The sequence below is a fragment of the Chrysemys picta genome, chromosome 1, assembly GCF_011386835.1.
Source record: "Chrysemys picta bellii isolate R12L10 chromosome 1, ASM1138683v2, whole genome shotgun sequence".
NCBI classification, from domain to species: Eukaryota; Metazoa; Chordata; order Testudines; family Emydidae; genus Chrysemys; species Chrysemys picta.
The window spans coordinates 341,541,892-341,565,207 of record NC_088791.1 but is presented as its reverse complement, the minus strand read 5'-3'; the positions used below and the strand labels follow the sequence as shown (position 1 = coordinate 341,565,207).

General features: G+C 47.4%; 1 protein-coding gene across 1 annotated transcript in view; it reads left to right on the top strand.

Annotated features, from left to right (window-relative positions):
- Window positions 1–23,316, top strand: part of GDPD5 (glycerophosphodiester phosphodiesterase domain containing 5) — a 325,483-nt gene that overhangs the window by 13,834 nt on the left and 288,333 nt on the right. The window lies entirely within an intron of this gene.

Below are 23,316 nucleotides of genomic sequence, written 5' to 3'. Positions count from 1 at the left end.
TCCAGACTGCCGGTGCGAACGGCCGGCTGGTGATCTGCGAATGCAGGGAGGGAGGGAGGGAGTGCTCTCCTCTGCAGGGGAGAGGAGGGGGAAGTGGAGGAGGGGCTCTCTCTGGCTGTTGGAGCCCCATGTAAATGGCACCATCCGGCCAGCTGCCCTGTTAGCCGCGCGCGCTCTGCATGGGGGGGAGGGGAAGTCCGGACATTTACAAATTCCCCCCGGACGCTATTTTTAACTCTAAAAGCTGGACATGTCCGGGGGAATCCGGACGAATGGTAACCCTAGGGAATAACCTCATTACTACCTAACTGGGCTGGATTTGAACCAGTGACCTCTATTGCTACTAATCCTCTGGTGGCTTTGTCATCCTGGCATGCGAAAAAGCCATCTTGTTAGGAGTAAGAATGTGGTAAGTTAGCAGGAACTTCCTCTAAGGAATGGAATCGGTGAGCTTATTTTGTGGTAAAGCTTTAACATTCTGTTTTCCTTCAGAGAGCCCCTGCCGGGAGTAGTTCCCATGGATTCACTTCTAAGAGGAAAATAAACTCAAAGAATGTGTTCGGGTCTTTCTAAAGATGTAACGTTAAAACCCCTAAAAACTCTCCAACTTGAGACAGCCCCTAAATATTTACTTAAAATGGTACATTATGGTACTTGGATTTGTAGTGATGCTGGTGTGGCGGCTGCCCTCTTGGCCGCTGCACAGGGGTTAAACTAGGGCAGTGGTTCCCAAACTTTAACAGCCCGTGAACCCTTTCGCTAAACTGTGAAATCTCGTGAACCCCCTCCTAAAAATGAATATTTTCAGGGATTTAAGTTTAAATTTCCTCAGTGTGATGGATGCCCCAACTGCCCGGCCCCGCTCTTCCTGGGGCTTGGGCTGCCAGCCCTGCGTGGAGCACTGGGGTTCAGGCTGCCGGCTCCCCCGCTGATGGGGGCAGGGCTCGGGCTGCCAGCCCCAACTGCCTGGCCCCGTTCTCTCTGGGGCTTGGGGTGTCTGCCCTGCAACCGGGTCCCACCTGCTGTCTCCAATGCCCAGGGTCCTCTGTCCGCCATTAGTGAAATTTTTCTGGCGAACCCTCTGTAACATTCTGCGAACCCCAGTTTGGGAACCACTGAACTAGGGACTGTCAGAGCTAAAAGCATGAGCTGCTACAGCAAAGAACCTAAGCCCCATAGCTGGGGGCTGTAATAACTCCTACACCCTATGGATTGGCCCAGTGGGGGGCGTGTAACACACACTCACTGGTATATTAAACTAGCCCTTCGAGGACACCCTTGCCCTGGGCACTGTATAAACACATAGTAAGAGACTGCCCTTTTTCCCCTTAAAGGGCTTGCCATTCAAGGCCAAAGGTGGGAGAAGGAAGTAGTGTTAGCCCCATGGTACAGATAGGGCAAACTTTATATGTCCATGCCCCAAGTCAGAGGTTCCCCAACCTTTTCAGGGTTGTCTTCCCCCCCCAGAGTGGGACTGAGGCTGGGGCCAGGAGCTGGGCTGTGGCAGAGCAGGGCTGGTTGGCGCTCCTCCTTGTCCCTCATGACAGTTGGCCCAGATCCCAATGCACACCGAATGTTCCTCTGTGCCCCCCTAAGGGGGCGTGCCCCACTGTTTGGGGACCTGTGCCCTAAGTCATGTGGGAAGTCTGTGGTAGGGCCAGGAATTGAACCCAGTTCTCTGCAGTCTCTGTGCCTTAACCGCAAGACCATCCTCACCCTTGTGATAGGGGTGAATTAAAAAGGACACACTTTTCATGCAAGAACTCGATGGGAGCATGCAAGTTAAGAAGACTGTGAAGTGAGGTGTGTGTGATGCCTCATCTTTTGGTCTGATTTTAATGCAACTTGTATCTTAGGGGTTTGTGTGGTGTGTTTTTTTTTGTTGTTTGTTTTTGTTTTTTAAACTTTTAACTGGTTTAATTACTGGTTCCTTTTCTGAGCATTATCAAATTTCTATTTTGGTTGATGATTTGCAGTAGCATCCTTCTAATGAACGCTGAATGTGTTCAGGTGAATGTTTTCATCACAGATAAAAGAACCCAATGCACTTGAGAGCTACTTCAGACTGGAACTCTATCAGAGGGGGACATTGGTGAAACAAAAGTGCCAGCTTTTGCCAAGCCCATAGGAATTCGCTGAGAACTGACAAATTCATAGCTGGAAACCAAAGCAGCTCACCTATGTAATTTTGTTCAACATACATAATAATGTATTTTAGTGTTTCTATTCTGAGAGGCTTGTGAGTTGCTGTATGTATTAACTTCATTTGTAGCATGGAATAGAGACATTACAAGGAAAGATGTAAGTTTTGCTTTGTAACTTTGAAATCTTTGCTCTGAGCTTGTGAACCCAGGCATGGGAATCGTCTCCCGCACCCATTCAGGAGGCCCATCAAGATTAAATGGGCCATTTAAGGAACATCATGATACAAAGTATAGGGCCAATCTCACCTTGGAAATGCTGTGTGCAAGGATGCTTGTCGCTTTAACTGGAAGGCTAAGTGTAAAAGATTAAACAAAGTCACAAGACATTTTTTCATCTCTTGGCTGTTTGAACTCTCACAGGGGCCAGAGACACTAAACTAGTATTAAAGGCCAGGGCAGGATAAGCCCCAAGGCCCCTCTCCCCTGAAGGACTAATATTGTTCTAGGAAAGTTTAGGTCACTTCTGTATTCCTGAAACATGCAGGGCTGACAAGATGCTCTTCCTCTGCTGTAATAATAGACTAATGTTCCTTTTAAAAAGGAAAAATGCAAAGGGGAACTGGATGGCTCACGGTAATGAGCTGTGCAACCTTTTTATGTCTATATTACTGGCTCAAATCTGGTGTCCTAGTTTTCTGTTTATTCAATGGCCTCTGTGAAATGAGTGAGTTTGTCCAGTGCCTAGAAGTGAAGTCTTCCCCAGACACCAATACCATAAGGGCCAACGGGAGAGGCGGTCTTGGCAGAGAGGCAGAGGATTAGATAGACACTGAAATGGGGTCTTGGTTGGAGGAGCAGTTTTGAAATGCCTTTGTTGGAGGAGAGGACCTTGTGGTACTTCTGTGCATACTGTTCTGTAGCGACATAAACTTTGTTCTCCAGGGCTCTCAGTGCTCGTGAAAGGTTCTGACTAACTTCACCACAGAGGGAGTAAGAACCTGCCTGTGTTATGTGCCACTTTAGTCCTCTCTAATATACTAAACTAAATCACGTTGGTGGTTGTAACCCTGACTTTTACAGGGGTCTATGACGCTCCAGTGACATGATTAAAACTGTTTGGCCCCATCTTCAGAGAGTGTTGGTGCCCTAGTTGGGTGTGTCATGTTGCATGATCCACAGGCGCAGAAGGTTTGGCAGAATAGAGAGGCCCTTGAAAGCCAGCTCTGCTTCAGAACCCCTGTCTGAGCTAGCAATAGTATTGTTCTTCCCCTATAGTGTAACTGGAATATTTAAGTTGGAGGCAGAAGCGTGGCAGTTCTCTGAACCAATACTTAGATCTCTTCCTTCCTCCCGGAACAGGACTAGACTACTTTCTCTTCTGTGGTGCTGAGATGCTGGAATGAGGTCACATTCCGGAAGCTTGGTGTTAGCTATGTGTAAAGAAATACCTATGCGTTGGATCAGATAGGTGGCACGTCAGAAAGATGAGATGTGGGAATGTTGGAGGAGATCTTTGTGGGTATCAAATGTATTTATAACTATGCCATCACCATCCCTTGCTCAAGTGCAAAGCTTGAGCTCCTTTTAGAAACCTGCTGTATTTTAGTGAAAGCTTGGTTTGATCGAATCACATTTCAGAATTCCTGTTCACAGAAGTGGGGGAGATCTCAGGGAAAGGAGACATGGACTTCATTGCAGATATTTTGCATTGTTGGAAGAGGCTGGTTTAAAGACCAAACAAACCAGCAACAATCGGAATATTTAAGAGACTTAACAGCATTCATTAACCTGAAGGGGGAGGGATAGGTCAGTGGCTTGAGCATTGGTCTGCTAAACCCAGAGTTGTGAGTTCAATCCTTGAGGGGGCCACTTAGGGTTCTGGGGCAAAATCAGTACTTAGTCCTGCTAGTGAAGGCAAGGGGGCTGGACTCAATGACCTTTCAGGGTTCCTTCCAGTTCTATGAGATAGGTATATCTCCATATATTATGTTATTATTTTTAACATGTGTAATAGCAGTTAACATGATCATTCTGTTCTGCAACTGGATAGTCACACTTCATCATTTTGGTGAGTGATGAATCGTGACCAGTAACTTGGTCACTGCTGATCCATAGACTTCAGTTTCAGTAAACACATGACTTAAAACTTCATATGGGAGCACACAAATAAGAGGCCTGCAGTTGAAAATTATGGCCATTGGGATTTTTAGATACATTGGATATTCTTCAGTCACCGGATCTACGGGATTCAAAGGCACCTAAGAGTTAAGTATTCAAATCCCAAAGAAAGTTGATGGGAATTACACACTTAACACATTTTAGGTCTCTTTTGAAAATCTCTATCATAACTGAATGCTTGCCAAATGATGAAATATAATGAGTGGAAAAGGATAAACAGAATAATCAGGTTAAATTGCAGCATAGCAAATAAAGTTACGTATACTTAGGGTAATGAATATTGTGAAATCCCTCTTATGTAAATACCACATAGTTTCGGAAAACAGCAGCTAATGTCTTGCATCAATGGAAAATATTTGCAGTAACTTCAGTGTCTTTTTACCTAGGAATTTAGTAACTGGAATTCTGACTGATTTCATACTGCTCGATAAGCAAATTTAATTCTAGCAAGAGAGGTTTATATCTACCAGAAATAAATAGCTGTTTAGGAGTCAGGTAAGATAAACATACTGTGGTGGATGGAAACATGCGAGGTGTAGCTTTGTTGCAGGGTTAGGCCAAATATCAAATACCTTTTGGATTCTGTCGTCATGCCTGGAACTTTGCCCAGCCTCTCACGTGCATTGTAGCTTTGTTTTTAGTTCCAGGACACAATTACTTATGGGGCCGCTCAACTTCCAGGAAGAACATTTCAATGTGTCATTGTTTTTTGTGACCCTTGGTGACCAATGCGTTTGCAGGTATCAGCCAGTGAGAGTGGGGAGGATGAGGGATTTCTTTTTTTTTTCCCCCCACCAGTTTCCAAGGTTAATTCTGTAAAATGATCTCAAATATTGCATGCTCTGGACTAGTCCTCCTTTCAGAGAGACCCAATCTAAAATTGCTAGGGAAATGAGGTTAGTAGTCTGTGTTTTTGTTTTTGTTTTTTTTTTTTTAAGAACTAGAAAAGGAATCGAATATGTGGTCTGTGTATTGGGATAAACTATCAAATACTCTAGTGAAGTGGGGTTACAGTCAAAACATGTAACAAGATGCTGTAAAAACACTACGATAATGGCTACCTTTGTCAAATCTACAGACCACACCGTGTCTGGCTGTAGATTAAGTGGGTGGGACCAGCACTGTACCTGGTTCTGCTCTTTGGAGGTCTCCCATGCAATGTGGTGATGGCTATGGCTACACTGGCGCTTTACAGCGCTGCAACTTTCTCGCTCAGGGGGGTGAATAAACACCCCCCCCCGAGCACAGCAAGTTACAGCGCTGTAAAGTGCCAGTGTAAACAGTGCTCCAGCACTGTAAACTAATCTCCTTGTGGAGGTGGAGTACCTGCAGCGCTGGGAGAGCTCTCTCCCAGCGCTGGCGCTGCGACCACACTCGCACTTCAAAGCAGCGCTTTGGGGTTTCGAGTGTAGCCATGCCCTTTGTTGGTGGAATGTCTTCCTTGGTACTGGCAGTGAACCGTTCCTTGGCGAGCTAGAGGTGTCTCGAAGACGATCCCATGGTACTCGGTGCAAGACTAGGCATGTTGATGCTAGCCTCTTGCCAAAATCACAGCTTGGGAACAGCATTGTGCTTATTGAGATTCTATTCGTGGTTTATATTCACTAAGTCTCTGTTTTCCGTCCTAAAACTTTAACATTACTTTGGACAAATGCTTCATTCTACTCCAGAAGTCTCTGTCTCAGTGGTGGATCCTGTATATTCTGTTGTAAAATGCTCTAGTACTCATCTTAGGCCTTGGCTACACTTGCACGTTATGCTGCAATAAAGCCTCTCAGAGCGCTCTACCTTACTCCCCGTCCACACTGGCAAGACACGTAGAGCGCTCTGACTCCCTGGCTGGAGCGCTCCTGGTACTCCACCTCCCCGAGAGGATTAACAGCTGTTGCGTATTGGGTGAGATGCTTCCATGCCAGTGTAAACGAGAAGTAACGTTACAACGCTCTAATTGACCTCCGGAAACGTCCCATAATCCCCTTAACTGAAGTGGCCTCTCTTGTCTTTGTTGTGAACTCGGGATGCGGAAGTGCCCTTTCAAAGCTCCGTTTTGGAGTGCCGGTTGCTTATCTGGTCTGAGGAAAAAAACAAACAGCTAATGTTTGCTTTGAGTGAGTGAGGGAGAGGGGGGGGGATGGAGGGAGGTCTAAATTTACAAGACAGCATGCTGACATACTCTCAGCACCCCAAAAACCCACTCTCCCCCCCCCACTCTGTCACACTCCACCCCACCCCCTTATTTTAGAAGCACGTTGCAGCCACTTGAATGCTGGGATAGCTGCCCATAATGCACTGCTCCCAATGCAGCTGCAAGTGCTGTAAATATGGCCATGCCAGTGCGCTTTCAGCTGTCAGTGTGGACAGACTGGAGCGCTTTCCAGTGACGTAGCCAGCTTCTCAGTGCAGGGGGAGCAATCATAAGGTGCGCCCCCCTTGGCTCCTCCTCTGGCCGCTCCGTGGCCCCCCCCCGGCTCCTCCGACCACGCTGCGGCCAGGCTGTGCCCCCCCCTCGGAGGGGCTCGTGGGAGGGCGGGCGCGGGGGAAGGGGTGGCGGGTGGGCGCTGCTCGCTTCTCCTAGGGGCTGGGAGGAGTGGAGCAGTGGGGTGGGCAGCAGCTGGCGGGCAAATCCCTTCTCCCCGGCAGCTTCCTGGTTCCCTCGCCCGGGCAGCCCAACAATTTTTTCAAAAGCGGAGCCTGCTGGGCCACCGCTGGGGTCCTGCAGGCAAGGGGGGGGGCAGCACGGCCAGACTCCAGAGAAGCCATTTGGGGGGCGGTGGGCGCGGCCGGAGGAGCGAAGTGTCCGGACTCCTTGGCCATCGTTCCCCATGCTCAGCACGGCCGCCTCCTGCGGCGGCTCAGGGCTCGGCGGCCGAGCGATCCGCAGCTGGCGGGCAGATCCCCTCTCCCCGGCAGCTTCCTGCTTCCCTCGGCCCAGAAGCAGGAAGCTGCCGGGGAGAGGGGATCTGCCTGCCAGCTGCAGAGCGCTCAGCCGCCGAGCCCTGAGCTGCCGCAGGAGGCAGCCGTGGCGGCGATGTTGGGGCCGCGCTGAGCGTGGGGCACGATGGCCGAGGAGCCCGGCCGCTTCGCTCCTCTGGCTGCGCCCGCCGCCCCCCCCAATGGCTCCTCTGGAGTCCGACCGTGCTGCCCCCCCACTTGCCTGCAGGACCCCAGCGGTGGCCCGGCAGGGGCCGGTTTTGAAAAATGTACTGAGGGGAAGCGGCTACTTCCCCTGAACCCCCCTAGCTTCGCTACTGGCGCTTTCCCTACTGCGCTCTCCGAAGGCTGGTTTAACTTAACTCTACAGTGGCAAGCGTAGCCAAGCCCTTAGATGAAGGGTGCTACACGAGCGCTGACTAAAATGTCTCCTTTGCTATCGGTTCTATAGAATCAAAATAGCAGCTGGATTTTATTTTGCCTCATGCATCGTCAAGTTTAATGCCAGTTAAATAGCAAAATATTTGTGCCAAGGAGAAGGTTTGGGCTGAGACGTTTACTTTTAAGGCCAGTAATGCAGTATTTTTAAGTGACTGACTGGGTTTTGAAATAACAAACTGAAAAACTTGAATGGAAATGAGTGAGTGGAGACCTAGGAACTGTCAGCCCCAGAGGCTTCAGAGGAAGCTGCAAGAAACATTGTACTTTAGTGATGGAGTAAGTTCTCCCTAATGTCCCCTCGTGTGCCTTCCCCATTCGCCTCCTCCCCTGAAAGAGGTTGGCTTATCTCCGCATCACATCTAAATCGCTAGACTTTTCAAAAATACTTAACTATAATTAGATCAAGTTCTCACTCTTTATTGACTGTAACCAAGCTTCATAACTCTTTCTAATGTAATGTCCAGCCCTCTTTCTATCCCTGCATCAGCACTGCAGCGTAAAATCAAGGATGTATTGATAGCAATGACTTAGGTCTACCAACCCCTTTCTAAGCAAAGTAATTTAATGTTAGGTTTTGACAGAGGAAGGAGAGACGTGAGGTGTCAGATGTGAATGATGAATGATGCACAGTTGGAGTTGGGAATATTGGGCGACTGGTGGTCTTCTGATGAAAAGACATTAGGAGTAGGAGCTGGCAGCACCAACAGGCAAGGTTCTCTGGCATATGTGGTCCATTGGGACAAGACCCTTCTTTGTTGGCAGTGGTGGTTCTTGGAGTACTGGGGCTTGAGACCGGGAGATTGCATATTGGTGGATCTGGTGTCTTGGCTTTAGCACAACATGGGCTTGGGCAAGCCATGCTCTGTATCCCACATCTAAAATTGAAGGGGGCTGTTGAGGATTTAGGCCCTGATTCAAAGCCCACTGAAGTCAATGAAAGACTCCCATGAATGGGCATTGGCTTGAGCCCTGTTCACCCATGTCTGTGCAGCACTCTGGGATCTCTGATGGAAGGTGCCACAGAAGTATGACGTGTTTGATCAATTTTTTCTAACCCCCTCTCCCTGCCATACTTCCATTGTTCTGCATTTTAGGTGGTGGACAAAGCAATTCTTCCTCTACGCGGATGAGCGAGTTTTTAAAGCACTTAAGGATGAGGCAAGATGCACTACATAAGTGTCATGATAACATGGGATTTGTAAAGACCTCTAGCTCAGGAACTCCGGGGCACGGGAGGTCTTGTTTGAGTATTGGGGCTTGAATGCTTCTCTATTTTGTTCCACTAGCCATTTCTTTTAGCAGAGATTTTGATCAGTTCTGATGTGTCTACGAAGAACTATTTGTGCGTGTTCTGCCTTATCTTAAGAAGGCTGTTTTAACAAACAAGTTTGCAAAGCACTGGGGTAGGTGTGGACTGGGAAAACAACTTGTGCTCTGAACACCACAAACCAGTCTTATTTCACTAGAACCTGACTGTTGGGCCCGCTCTATGGAAGAACTGTGTAGACTTGGGACTTTCTCTCCAACGAATGCAGGATTTTTTACTTCTGTGCCCTCTTAGTGCAAATAATGCAGACACTCCAAAGGTGACTCTTTCTACCACCTCCGGTTATAATAAAGATGAGAGCTAGGTGTAGGAAAAACCTCTTGCTGGGATAAGGTAACATTCAAGACAGAGTCCTAATTCCTCATGGATGAAAGGGATGGGAGGGATTGCAGACTACAAGGAGAATGTCAGAGTCTTAAAGCAAACATGGAACACCCTGTAATACCATCACTACATGTTCAGAGGTGAAGACGGTGGGGAAGAGGGTGTGGTATTCAATAATTACTCTGGGCCCGCAGTACTTGAAAGAGAACCTCTGTATTCAGTGACTAAATTCCTACTGCCTCTGCATAACAGGACATGGGTTTCTGCATTGCCCCTCCTCTAGACTTCCTGTCTGGGAAGCTAAAACACACAAAGGTACAGTTCCCAGTACCACAGTGGGAGGATAGGAAAGAGCATTTGTTAGTGCCTTAAGAGTAGTTGTGTTGCAGCATAAGTGTGTGGTTTTGCTTAAGCTTCACTTTGTGCTAGGCAGCAGCTTGAATTGGTTTATAATGCTTCAAATTTTCATCGCTGAGTAAAGACATCTATATTTTTTTCTTAAACGAAATGCATTTCATCCTAGATCAAGCAATAGCCGCCCGCTCGACTGCTAACATTTTTCTACAGTGGAAGTAGTCCTTTGGAACTCCATAGTGCAGGGGTGGGCAAATTTTTTGGCCCGGGGGCACATCGAGGTTGCGAAATGGTATGGAGAGCCAGGTAGGGAAGGCTGTGCCTCCCCAAACAGCCTGCACTCCGCCCCCTCCCACTTCCTGCCCCCTGACTGCCCCCCTCAGAATCCCCGACCCATCCAACCCCCTGCTCCCTGTCCCCTGACCACTCCCTCCCAGGACCCCCAGCCCCTAACTGCCCCCCGGGACCCCCCGCCTATCTAACCTCCCCTCCCTGTCCCCTGACTGCCCCCTTCTGGGATCCCCTGCCCCTAACTGCCCCCCTGGGACTCCCCCATCCCCTTTCGGAATGTGGCCCTGCGAACATGGGCGGAGGACTCAGGAGGAGAAGGGGCAGCCGCACGGCCAGAGAGAAGCAGTTTCCCCTTCAAAGCGTCGCTTCTCTCCGGCCAGCTGCGCGGCCGCCCGGTGTCCTCCTGAGTCCTCTGGCCGCATTCCCTGCGCTCCTGCCACCCACACCGCCCACCTGCTCCCCTGCCCCCACAGTGCAGCCCCTCCTCCCCGCGGGGGGTGCACCGGTGCTAACCTGCCCAACTGCCTGGCCCTGGGGCCCTCTGTTGTTGGGGGGCCCCATTCCAGGGCACCCTGTGTTCACTGTTAAATCTGCCCCTGAGCCGCGCCGCCCGGCCAGAGCCTGCCGCGCTGCCCGCACAGTGAGCTGAGGCTGCGCGGGAGAGGGGACAGCAGGGGAGGGGCCGGGGCTGGCCGGGAGCTCAGGGGCTGGGCAGGACGGCCCCGCGGGCCGTAGTTTGCCCACCTTTGCCATAGTGGCTGTGTATAAAATTTAATTAACTTTGCAGTCCCCAGTCACTCCTTTCATCAAAGCGTAGACAGACAAGTTTCTTGCATAACCTTACAGGCTGTGGCTTTCGTGTGCGCACAGCCTGCTTATAAATGGCTTATTCTTTTCTATCAGAATCGTTCCCAGCCACCTTACCTTATGAACTACTGACAAATGGAGTTTCTAATGGAAGTGAGCGTGTACTGTAACCTTCAAATAGAGCTGCTTGTAAATGTTAAGAGTATCTCCGCAGCTGTTTAACCTTCTCTTAACAATACAGATAGATAATTAAATCCTCTGTTTGTCTGCTGGAAATTGTGTGAGTCCTCCTTGCAGAAGGGGGGAGGGAGAGGTCAGTGGTTTGAGCATTGGCCTGCTAAACCTAGGGTTGTGAGTTCAGTCCCTAATTTCTAAGCAGAAAATGGAGCAAGAAGGTGTAGACAATAGGCTCTATGTAGCCTGAAGTGAAAAGGAAATCACATAGACTTCTCTGAACTGCACCTGCTTATGTCAGGCCTGAATTTGATCTCTTGTCCTTTTGGAGACCCTTGATGCTATTTAAGTTAGCCTCTTAGGTTGCCTGTGCTTAATAGGAGGCTGTGATGTGATTGTGACTAGGAGAGGAGACTGGGTACCTGGGCTTTGTTCCAGCCTCGACCAATGATTTGGTGTGATATTGAGCCTTTCTGTGCCTCAGTTTCCTCATCTGAGGAAGAGATGGCCCAGTGGATAGGGCACTAGCCTTGGATTTGAGATCCACAGACTTCCTTGGGCAAGTCGCAGGGAACGCTGTGAAGGCCAAAACTATAAGTGGGTTCAACAGAGAACTAGATAAGTTCATGGAGGGTAGGTCCATCAATGGCTATTAGTCAAGATGGTCAGAGATGCAACCCCATGCTCTGGGTTTCCCTATACCGCTGAATGTCAGAAGCTGGGAGTGGACGACAGGGGAGGATCAGTCGATGATTACCTGGATGATCATTCCCTCTGAAGCAGTTGGCTTTGGCCACTGTTGGAAGTGGCTAGATGGATCATTGGTCTGACCCAGTATGGCTGTTCTTATGTTCACTTAGGTCAGTCTTTCTGTGCCTCCAGTCCTCATCTGTACAATAGGGATACAGCACTCACAGGGGTGTTGTGAAGATAAATACATTAAAGATTGTGAGGTGCTCAGATACAGTTATAATGGGAAGGGGGGAAGGTCATATCAAACTTTTGTAAGCCCCTTGAGATAATCTGATGAGCGTGCATGTTTACTGTCTGTTGTTACTGTCAGCATTCAAGTGATCCTAATTCAGTTTTGACATTTGCATGTTGTTGGGCTAATAAGGGGGTAAGCGAGCCTAGGAGCAAACTGTTGGAGGGTAGGAGAAGGTGATTCTGTTTTTTTAACTTACTGGAGATTTTTAGGTCTCTTCTTCAAATAATTCTGATGAAAATAGATGTTACTTTTACTCTGGAATGAATTTTAGGTAGCCTGGGATGCCACCAGTAATTATAAAGGGGAAACTGCAAGAACTGGCCGCTGTTCACCTCTTTTCATGGGCTGTACTCCCTACAGGTTTGGGACATCAGCTAGATCTGAATTACTGGGGATTGTTGGCCGCATTAGGGCCTGCCCCTACTCCTATTGACTTTAGTCAATAGCATGATCAGGCCCTAACTGATAAATTGAGTGGCTTTGTTCCACCCTTGCCCCCCAGCAAGCCAGCCGGCATAAAGACTAATTCTGCTATGAAATCCTGCCATGAAGGAGATGGCACAGAACTCAATGTTGCTCTCTTGGAAGGACGCAAGGCCTAACGGGAACATCGCTTAGTTAAGGTACCGGAGTGGGACTTGGAAGACCTGGCCTCAATTCCCTGCTCTGCTGCAGACTTCCTCTGTGTCCCTGGGCAAGTCACTTAGTTGTTGTTTGCCTCTGTTCCCAGTCTGTAAAATGGGGATAATAGCCTTGCCGTCCTTACAGGGGCGAGGAGTGTTGTGAGGATAAATATGTCAAAGGCTGTGAGATGCTCTGGAAATGAGCGCATGATGGGGTACACAAACCCCATGCCAGAGAAGAAGGGGTTAAGGAGCTGCTCTGGGCCCCCGTGGCCCTGCTCCGCTGCACCTGCAAAGCCTGTGCAAGCTGGAGGGTGAGCTTAAAAAGGAGAAGCAGGGTAGCTCGGCTGTAGGCAGACAGGAAGGTAGCTGACCTGGAAAAGGGTGCCGCAGGTTGTTACCTAGCCTGCAAAGGAGGGACTGGTGACTCTTTATTTTTGCGTTCAGTTCTTTACCCTGTGTGAAGAGGGGCACTGGTAGGAAGTGATTTGGGGAGTCAACTGCATACATATATACACCCCCCGTAATATGCTTCCTATCTCATTGCAAAAGTGTAGGGGGTTGTCTCCACCGTTCATCTGGTTAACTTTACTGTGGAGGAAGTGTATGGTAAGGCCTTTATGTGCTGCTCTAAGTATATTTTGGTTTATTTTTGGGGAGTATTTTTGCTCACAAAGGGGTGTGCTGCTGGGCTCTTTGCACAGCTCTGGGATGGTGTCTTCTTCCTATCAAATAGCGTTAATAAAAAATGGTATGTCAGAGGAATTTACCAGCACAGGAGGTCTGTTAACTCCTATTAAACAGACCTTGGAGAAATTCACAACATGCTCTGCTGTTTTGCTTTGGATGCTGCATGAATATTTCCAGATTGTAGTTCAATGTTTTCCATTTGAATTGCTAATATAACTGAGTGGGGTGATTGCTCTGTTATTAAAGTGCACATTTCTCACAGAGGTGGGCATCTGGATGGTTTTGTCTTTCTGCAATTGTAGGGTCTGAATTATTCCTGAAAGTAAGGGAAAACAGGCTGACAAATTGTCTTCACTGCTGCTTTTTTTTTTTTTTTTTTTTTTTTACCTTGGGGCAATCAATGTGTGTGAGCTATCCTGAGGTAAAAATACAATGAAGACAAGGCTCTTTAATTTTTACCATGAGGTAAACTCACTGGGGTTGACCTAGGTGATTCTACGAAGATGAAAACAGTAAGTAACCATATCAAACTGAAGTTACTTCCCAAAATAAGCTAAAGCCTGCACAACAGGGGTCATTGCCCTTCTTATAGGATCTTTGGCTCAGCCTCCCCAGATCAGTTGCCATTTCCCAGCCCAGTTCCCCTCCTGTTTACAATTGTGTAACAGCCTTGTGGCAACCACAGCAATTTCTTACATGGAAAAAGTAATATTTAGTTATTGGTGAATGCATTTTAGCAGCTGGAAATGAGAGCATGGAGTTCTCTGTGAATAAGCAGAAAGAGTTCCAGGGTTGAGATGCTCATAGTAATAACTATAAATCAAAAGTTAGGAATTGTAGAAAATTGATAAGGGAAGCAAGGGGACACAAGGAGAAACCTGTGGCCAGCAGAGTTAAGAACAGAAGTTTTTTAAATGTATTAGGAACAAAAAGAATCCTGTCAATGGTATTGGTCCATTACTAAATTGAAATGCTAGAATTATAAATAATAATACAGAAAAGGCAGAAGTATTCAATAAATTATTTATGTATTTGGGGGGGTGGGAAACAGATGTTAAAGTCTCATTGTAAGGTGATGGTAACTCTTTCCATTCCACTAATATCTCTGGAGGATGTTAAACAGAAGACTCTATCCTGGGAAGCAGCGACTCTAAAAAAAGATGTGGAGGTTGTGGTGCATAAGCAGCAGAATGAGAGCTCACAATGTGATACTGTGGGTTTAAAAAAAAAAAAAAGAGAGAAAAAGAAAAGCCAATGTGATCCTGGGATGCATAAACAGGGGGGGTACAAATAGGTGTATAGGGGTTACTTTACCTCTGTATTTGGCACTGGTGCGACCACTGCTGGAATGCTGTGTCCAGTTCTGGTGCCAACAATTCAAGAAGGATGTTGATAAATAGGAGGGGGTTCAGAGAAGAACCACGAGAATGATTAAAGGATAGACTAGGAGCTCAACCTATTTAGCTTAACAAAGAGAAAGTGAAGGGGTGGCTTGATTACAGTCTATAAGTATCTACCTGGAAAACAAATATTTAATAATGGGCTCTTTAGTCTAGCAGGGAAAGGTATAACTAGATCCTGTGGCTGGAAATTGAAGCTAGATAAATTCAGACTGGACATAAAGTGTAAACTTTTGACAGCGAGGGCAATTAACCATTGGAACAATTTATCAAGGTTTGTGGTGGATTCTCCGTCTTGGCACTTTTTAAATCAAGATGGGATGTTGTTCTAAAAGATCTTCTCCTGGGATTAATTTGGGCAAGTTCTGTGGCTTGTGTTATACAGGCGGTCAGACGAGATGATGGTTCCTTCTGGTGTTGGAATCTATTAATTGCTGCTCCAGGTGACTTAGCCTCTGCAAGCAAATAACTGAGCAGAAAAATATGAGCCATGCAACTTGCTAAGGCTTTGTCTACACTACGCACCTTTTTAGCGACTGTGCTGCTACAGCCATGCCGCTAAAAGTTGCGCAGCGTAGCTGCTGTTTGTCAGCAGGAGAGAGCTCTCCTGATGACAAAAAAAACTTCCACCCCCAATGAGTGGCGGTAGCTTTGTTGGCAGGAGAGCGCTCCTGCCTGACACAGTGCTGTTCACACCGGCACTTTTTGTCAGCAAAACTTTTGTCTTTTGGGGGTGTGTGTGGTTGTTGTTGTTTTTTTTTTTTTTTTAACACCTCGGGATGACAAAAGTTTTGTTGTTCAGTTGCCAGTGTAGACAAAGCCTAAAATGTGCATTTGTGGAATTGTCTGCCTTGACTTGTTTCTAGGTTATTGAGGTGAAGGGCGTTCCTTATTGCTTGATAGGTTGCTTTTACCATGAAGATGCATGTCTAACTACCTAGATAACAATCCTGTTATCTTGTCCTCCTTTCTTTCCTCCTCCTCCCCCCCGCCCTTGTTGTTTTCCTGTGCCTTGTTTCTTTTCTTTTCAGGGCATGGCTACACTTGCAGATGTAGAGCGCTGTGAGTTAAACCCGCCTTCGGAGAGCGCGGTAGGGAAAGCGCTGCAGTCTGTCCACACTGACAGCTGCTTGCGCACTGGCGTGGCCACATTTGCGGCACTTGCAGCGACATTGGGAGCGGTGCATTATGGGCAGCTATCCCAGCATGCAAGTGACTGCAACATGCTTTTCAAATGGGGATGGGGTGGAGTGTGACAGGGAGTGTGTTGTGTGTATGTGGGGGGAGAGAGAGTGGGGTTTTGGGGGGCTGAGAGCATGTCAGCATGCTGTCTTGTAAGTTCAGACAGCAGCAGACCCCCTCTCCCCCCGCCTCTCTCTCTCTCAGCATTCCACGCTAATGGCTTGCATGCCAGCTGTCAGAAACGGAGCTTTGAAAGGGCATTTCCCCATTCCTACAGGAGTTCAAAACAATGACAAGAGTGGCCACTTGACTTATGGGGATTATGGGATGTTTCCAGAGGCTGATCAGAGCGCAGTAACCCAACACCTCATTCACTGATGCCCGTGTGTTGTAGCCAAGGCGCAGCAAACATTATTCCACTCACCGAGGTGGAGTACCAGCAGCGCTGTAGCTGTGGAGACAGAGCGCTCTACGTGCCTTGCCAGTGTGGACAGGTAGTGAGCTAGGGCGCCTGGGGCTGCTTTAATGCGCTCTAACTCACAAGTGTAGCCAAGCCCTTAGACTGCAAGGTCTCTGGAGGAAGGGATCAAGTTCCCTTGTAAAACACTTGGGGTGTTATAAATATTTGGCCTCTGACTTCTGTCATACAGCATCAATACTTCCCAAACCATGAACCTGACAGGAGTTCTGCAAAAGGTCTGTCGTGATTATAAGCGATTAAGCCTCCAGTCTCAAGGACCAGCTTCCTAGCAATGGCTTTTCCTGCTGAAGGTGCCTAGGCATATAGATGTGATGTCCTGAATTCTCTCATCTTCTCAAAATTGAGTGCTGTGCTCAATGCATGACATACATTGGTGAGGATCGCAAAATGACTCAACTTCCTGGAGGTCTTCGTGCCTTGAACATTGTTAAGAACGCTGTGGCTTGGCTTGACCGAATCACATACGCTAAATAAATAAGTGCAGGATACATGATGTGAGGGTTCTCAGGAAGATTTCTCCAACTATTCTGTGCAGCTTTTTCAGTCTCCCGCACCGTAAAACGTGCAAACACCACTGTGTACAATACAGCCGTCCATCCAGAATGTGGTCTGGGGCACGGCACTCAAACACTCATAAATTAAATCCACTAAAAGGATGCCTGTTGGCCCAATGCTGAGATCGACTGAGAACCAGGGAAGTTACAGGTGTTCAGTGTGAGCAGCGATTGTTCAGCACTCACAAAGCTTGGTCTCCCCCCCCCCCCCCCCCCCCCACCGCCATGTGCAATAATTCTCTCACCCGCATCCCCCCCCCTTGGGTGTTTCGCCTGGCAACAGGGGGCTTACAAAAACCTTCTTGGTGACTTAACAGGGGTGTGACTGATCTGATTGGCCTCATGCCGCCAGTTGGCTGGAATAGTAACAGTTACGCTTAATGGCTATTTGGGTACTATTCCTAATAGTTTTGCAGTAATTTATAGGTCTCCCAGTGCTAGTTTTGGCAGTGGGATAATTTGCCCTGAATGCCTCTATTTATAGAGCACAAAGGGATTTTTTTTTACCCAACTACTTGATGTTAAAATAATAAGCTCAAAATTATACCACTGAAGAAATTCACACCTCTCGTTTCCTGCCTGCATTTCTTCTCCCTCTCCATGCTCACCCCTTCTCTCCTTAGTGATCCCTTTTCTTTCCTCCACTTGCTGCCTCATACTCTTTCATTCTGCCTCTGTGCTCCTGCTCCTTCAGTTTCATTCGTAGGACCTCTTTCTTCTTAACAGCATTGATCTCCTCACTGTCCTTGTTTTACCACCATGTATTTCTCTAGTAGATAGAGCATAGGACAAGGAGCCAGAAACTCCAGTATTCTTATCGCAGCTCTGCGGTGTTGGGGAAAATTGCTTCACTGCCTGGCCTTGGTGTTTCTACCTGTAAAATGGGTTTAATAGCTGCCTATTGTGTATTGTGACAGTTGCCTAACATTCATTAATTGATATATCAGTGCTAAGTGTTGTTTAATATCAAAGTGGATGCCTATGATAGCTGGCAAACCAGAGACATACAGCGCTAAAAGCATGAACTGCTACCTTTTGAGTTAAGGATCTGTAGATGGGAGCTGTAACTCATGTCTGTGAATTGTCACAGAGGGGAACATGGAACATACCCCTTCACTGGTGTGTTACACTGACACTAGTTCAGAGATCCATGGAAGCACACATGGCTGACATGCCTTCAAACTGTTGTATCTTTTTTTTTTTTTAAATCACTTGTACATCAAAGGCATGTGTCTAAATAGGGGGCTTAAATCACATTTTCACTGTTTATACATATCCTTTTTCATGCAGTGCTTGATTTCCTGTGTTGCTCTGAGAATTTAAACATCTGAGGGATAATGCTTTACACCTGACTCGGAATAAACTGATGGTAGGGCCGGAGGTGCCTTTTAGCAGTGCAAACTCTGCCCAGCTCCCTGGGCAGGAGATCTGTGCTTGGAGACAGGATTTCAAAACTGTAGGTAGCTAGCAAATGGAACTCCCTCATCCGGATTCCTTATCTCAGTGGAAACAGACATTTTTGACTTGTAGGCTCATAGTCATTGCCATGAATAATTTTAAATTTGCTGCTGAGGAAGTGGAAAGGTGCAACAACAAAACCACACGAACAGCCTGGCTACGGAAATGGAGAAAACAATTTGACATGGAGAATAACCACAGCTGGCACGTGCTTTAATTAATCCAGACTTATGACAGGCTCGTGGCTGCTAATAGTGTTACATAGGCCCTGATTCAAGAAGGTGCTTAAGCAAGTGGGTCATCTCAAAGTACCTTCCTGAACTGGAATTGTAGCGCCTCTCGGGTAAGGAAGCACAGTCTGCCCTGGTACAGCACTGAAATGCAGCACCTTGCGGTTTGGCGGGCTGCAGCCCACGGGCACAATAATGAGAAGGAAAGGCTCTCTCGTCCTCAAGGACCCAAACCCCTACTCTTAGACTGTGTCCACACTGCACTTTTATCAGTAAAACTTGTGTTAGTCAGAAGTGTGAAAAAACCACCCTGCCGACCAACAGAAGTTTTAATGACGACAAGTGCCGGCATGGACAGCGCTATGGTGGCGGGAGATGCTCTCACACTGAGATAGCTTCCGCCCCTGGTTGGGGCTGGTTTTATTTTGCTGCTGACCAAGAGCGGCTACACCATGTACCTTACAGCGGCCTGGCTGTAGAGGCACAGCTGTGCTGCTGCAAGGGACGCAGTATAGACATAACCTTACTAAATGTGCTATAGGCTCCTTAAAGTCCATGCAGAGCAGACAGGATGTTGGGTTTTGAAAGGTCACAGTATTCGGTGCACAGTATTCAGAAGGTTTTGAATGTAGGATTGATGGACAATGCTGTTTTCAGTGGTTTAGTGTATTTTCTACAGATTTTTGTCTACATGTGTTCTCCCCGATGCTGACTGGCTGTTTGCTCCAATGCCCTCCCTCCTCTCCTTCAGTCTCTTCACCTCGGTTTCACTCCACCTGCCCTTTTGTTCTACACCTGTGCAAATAACTGATTTTTTTTTTCTGGGTTGATGGCTGAGCTGAAAAATCCAACATGTTTAATTAGACTTCAAACAATTTTTGGGGTGTCCTAAGTTTTCAGATGTCTACCATTTTTAAAGCTTTTTTAAAAAAAAAACTTGCTGAAGTTTGAAATGAAATTTTGTCCTTTCATTTCACACCCTTTTTGATTCTTTAAAAAAAGAGTGTGGTTTTTTAATCAGCTGAAACTGTTTCCTGAACTAGTGAATAGTTTTGGTTGCCCCAAAATTGACTGTGGAAATTTCACCCTTGTCTATTTCCTGTCCCTTCCCTCTTCCTTTCTTTCCCTTTAGCTGTCGCTAGTTCTTGGGCTAACTGCACCTGTGACTTTTCGTAGTGGCTGTGGAGTGCACTGCTCTGAGGTCTCAGGCCTCGTGCTGTCCTCTTTTCTGGCATGAAATTGTACGATTCCCTCACTCTAAGACCAGGCCTTGAGCTGCAGTGCCCAGGTACTAAACATGATTACCTCAGCAGGCCTGAATCATCCTGACTCTTGCACCCTCCACATCCCCCCCCCCATCCTCACCCTGAGCACCAAACAGGAGCTCCTGCACCCCCCTCCCCACATTCCCACCTGCACCCCTCACACCAAATGGGAGCTGCCCAGGTAAGTGCCCCACACCCAAACCTCCTGTCCCAACCCTGAGCCCCCTCCCTCATTCTAGCTCCTGGCCAGACCCTTCACCCCCAGCCCTGTGCTCAGTGCACTCCCACCCTCAGCTCAGTGCTGAGAGAGGAAGAGAATGGGCCAGAACCAGGGAGACGGTAGGTACCCACTGTATGTGGGCAGGGCTGGGACCCCAGACTGGCAGTGGGCTGAGCGGGTCCGGCAGCCGGGATCCCGGCTGGCAAGAGCCAGCAGATGGAACCCCTGAGTGGCAGTGGGCTGAGCCACTCGGCCCACTGCCGGTCTGGGGTTCCGGCTGCCAGCCCCGCACAGCCCGCTGCCGGTCTGGGGTTCTGGCTGCTGGACCCTTGCCAGTCGGGGTCCTGGCTGCAGGCCCTGCTCAGCCTGCTGCCGGCCTAGGTGAACAGAACCCCGGACTAGCAGCGGGCTGAGCGGGCCAGCGGCGTAAGATCAACATTTTAATTTAATTTTAAATGACGCTTCTTAAACCTTTTGAAAACCTTATTTATTTTACAATACAACAATAGTTTAGTTATATAATATATAGACATAGAGAGAGACCTTCTAAAAAACATTAAAATGTATTACTGGCACGCAAAACCTTAAATTAAAGTGAATAAATGAAAACTAGGCACACCACTTCTGAAAGGTTGCCGACCCCTGGACTAGACAAATACTGTCTGAGATGGTTTAAGTAGGCTTGGTCCTGCCGCAGTACAAGGGGCTGGACTAGATGATCTCTGGAGGTCCCTTCCAGCCCTGCACTTCTGCGATTCTGACTAAGAAATCTGTTTTTAATCAGCATCTTCTAATGAAGAAACATTTATTTGGAAAATTCCCAGCAGCTCTATTCTTGACCCTTGTGCTTATGCTATGGCTGGCTCTCTTAAGACCTACTTCCCAGTTCATTTGCTCTCTAGCATCTTGTGTTTTTTCCATTCAGGCTGACCAGCTCCCCAGCACCACGGGAATTCTCCATTGCTCTCACTGCTGGAAAATGAGGTATAGCTTCCCATTCAGACAGGAAGGGGTGAGGAGAGGAGGATGGGATCTTTCTTGGAGGAGGCAAGTTGTGGGGAGGGCAAATGATACCATACAAGGTATCTATTGTACAAAACATGATTGCAGTAGTGTGTAGGGTGTGAATACAGGGGTGCTTACGGTCACATTCCCTCATCTGTTTGTATCCATCTATTGTCTTGTGTAATACATTGGTTGTGTAATACATTGGTTGTTTGGGGCAGGGACTGTCCTTTTGTTCTGTTTGTACAGCAGCTAGCACAGGGGAGTCCTGTTCCATGACCAGACCCCTAGGCGCTATAGTAATATAAATAATTATACAAGCCTGCAGGTCAGGTGCACGGAGGGCGTAGGAGAAGATTCAACAGGAGTTGTGGCCAGTATAGAATTGAAGTATGCTAGTATGGCTTTTTTGCATATTTCAATAAAAATTAGTAGTTTCTGTAAACTTGTGTTTCTCAAGAACCTATTTCAAATGGCTAAAGCTCTCTTTGGGGGTGTTTTTAAATTAATTGGGAGGAAATTCAGTTACTTATGCAAACCAGCTGCGTTTGAGAAATGCCAGGTTAACAGACCTGGAGGATGAAAAGTCTAACCTCCTGAGAAGTTCAGCGTGGAGAGTGTCACTGACAGCTTCCCACCTCAAATTATCTTAATATGCTTGGGGAAGCCGCCTATTCTGGAGGGAGAGAGAACTTGTCTCCATGGCCTCGTCATGGGTAGTGGTTTGGGGTTGTGAATGCTCGTCCATTACAACGAGACTATTGACTTCCTTCACACATAATACTGAATGTCCCCCAGGTGGTTGTGACTTGAGGTCACTGCTGACCTGGGCTGGATTTGAATTGGTGACCAAAAGGTGAATTATGCCATATCTCATTGCTCTTCCGGGGTCTCAAAGAAGCTTAGCAAATACACACTGAAAAACGCAATTACATTCATTGTACTTTGCCTGTTTGTACAAACAGTAAGGGCTGGTTTCATCCCTGGCGAAATCTCAAGTGCTTTGGGGTGAAAGGGAACTTCAAAAACTGTCTTTCTGGGGAATAGGGATCGCTGGCATTGCATTTATAAAAACAAACAGCAACCTTTTCTTGGCTTGAAGCAAGTATGTGATGTTAACACCATCCCTGAATAAGGCAGCACTTGGATCTGCTGCCAAGAACTCTGTAACGGTGGCTGCTGACAAAGAGACAAAGGCCAAAAAACCCTTGATTACAACAAAAATTCAATTTTAAATGACATCACTGTGGTGGCAATGATGACACTTGAAAATCGTCCAGCTACTTGGTGGCCTTGTGAGCGTTCGTGCTTTTCCATTGGCAATAGTGATTTTGAGAGAGCCGGAGAATTGTTCTCATTTAATATTCATAGACCATCTAAATGATAGATTCTGGTGTGTGTGTGTGTGTGTGTCAGGGAAGACCTGTTTAGTCATTTCATGCATACCCTGGTGGGCGGGATCACTGCTGCAGGATTGTTTCCTAAAATCTATATTTCTCCAGAGCATTGTCCAGTCTGTCTTCAATATATCAAATAATGGGGCTTCCTCTTCCCTTTGGAGACTTTTTGACTGCCTAGCTGATCACCCTATTAGAAAGGTTTTCCTGACATTAGCCTAAACTTCTTTTCTTGCTTGCTAGCCTCTTCTCTCACCTCTCATTATTTCTGACTATCTCCCTTTGTCCTGCCTTGCATGATTCTTCCTCCTCCTCCATGTTTACACCCCTTAATCTAGAGGTACCAAAAACATTAAGAAGTGCTAAATTGTTAAGCTGAGTTTTATAGAAGTGTTTAGTCAATTTTCTTGATTAGCGTGTCCCCCCACCCCAAAACCTTATAGGTTCTTGTCCTTCTAGTCGTCACCATAGTATCTGAGAACCTTCCACATAAACTAGGGTAGCAATAGCAAAGCCCGTAGCTAAAAACCCCAGAGTGACTATCTTCCCCCTTTCAGGTGACAAATCTCTGCTTTGGATAAGTGTGGGGTTTTTTTGGAGGTGGGGGTGGGATGATGCGAGGGAGGTTGGCTGATGCTCTGAATGGCTGGAAGAATAGGACTGCCAACTTCCTTAATCGAACAAAACCAAACACCCCTGCCCCTTCTCTGAGGCTCCGTCCCTGCTCTCTCCACCCCCAGCATATCCCTCTGTTGCTTGCTGCCCCCACCCTCACTCACTTTAACCGGGCAGGGGGTTGGGGTGTGGGAGGGGGGTGATGGATCCAGTCGGGGATGAGGGGTTTGGGGTGCA